The 991-nt window shown below is 44.0% G+C and overlaps 1 pseudogene; it reads left to right on the plus strand.

Moving 5' to 3' along the window:
• Window positions 1-383: 383 nt before the first annotated feature.
• LOC101572780 overlaps window positions 384-991 on the plus strand; it is a 1,734-nt pseudogene continuing 1,126 nt past the window's right edge.

Below are 991 nucleotides of genomic sequence, written 5' to 3' on the forward strand. Positions count from 1 at the left end.
GCAGGAAACTAAGCTTTCAGGACTATGAACTCTCCCTGCTCCTCTTTGTATATTAGTGTGTCCGGTCCCAAAATAAAACTTATGCTGTGTAAGGTTTCTTTAAAAACCACACACCCTGCATCTTAACAGGAAGCTACAGATTAATAAACAGCTGACAGGACAAACTAAATAGCACCCAGTGAATCACCAGGGCCCCTTTCAGTGGCTGCTGCCAAGGAGACCCAGGGAGCGAGAAGATGGGGACAAAACATTTCTCATCCATGGGAGAGTCTGTAAAGATGGTCCAAAGCTTCAGGCATCTGGGTGTTGCCTGTTCTCTTATTTGAGTGAAAATTCAGGGGCAGAAACAGCCATCACCAAACTGAGTAGCCTCTCTTTCCAGCATGGTGACTGCCTCCAGCCTGTTCAGGACCATTGTGACAGCAGAGGTATTGAACATTTGCAAAAAACTCCATGAGGGGGAAACAAAAGAGGTCTATGAATTGTTAGTCTAGGAAAAGTCCTCCTGCAGCCCAAGAACCAGATTACCTCTGGAAATGCAGCCAGAAAGAATCATCAGGAAGGAAGAGCTGCCTCTCCAATAAGATTACCAGCTATATTTCCAGTTGTTACAGGAAGCAGGTATCAAAACTGCTTTTCTGAGAAAATGTGGAGAGACAGCTTTCTTTGCACCCAGTGTGAAATGATGCCAGTAGAGTGGGTTTGCAGAAGAACAGCAACTGGTTCTTTTCTCAAAAGAAATCCTGGTGTCAAGGAAGGATTTCAGTTTTACCCACCTAAAGTGGGGCTATTTTTCAAGGATGATGCTAAAAGTGATCTACAGTGGTCTGGGGAACAGCTAATTGCAGCAAAATGTTGCTTTGCTGGACTTGTAGGCCAAAGTGAAGCAGATATGATGAGTCATGCTACAAAGCTATTTTTGAAATACTGGAGAAATTCTGGTTGCCCCAGAACTGTACACTGGGTGATAGGATATTGTTATGGTTTGTGT

This window comes from Octodon degus, unplaced genomic scaffold, assembly GCF_000260255.1.
Source record: "Octodon degus isolate 3935 unplaced genomic scaffold, OctDeg1.0 scaffold00036, whole genome shotgun sequence".
NCBI lineage: Eukaryota > Metazoa > Chordata > Mammalia > Rodentia > Octodontidae > Octodon > Octodon degus.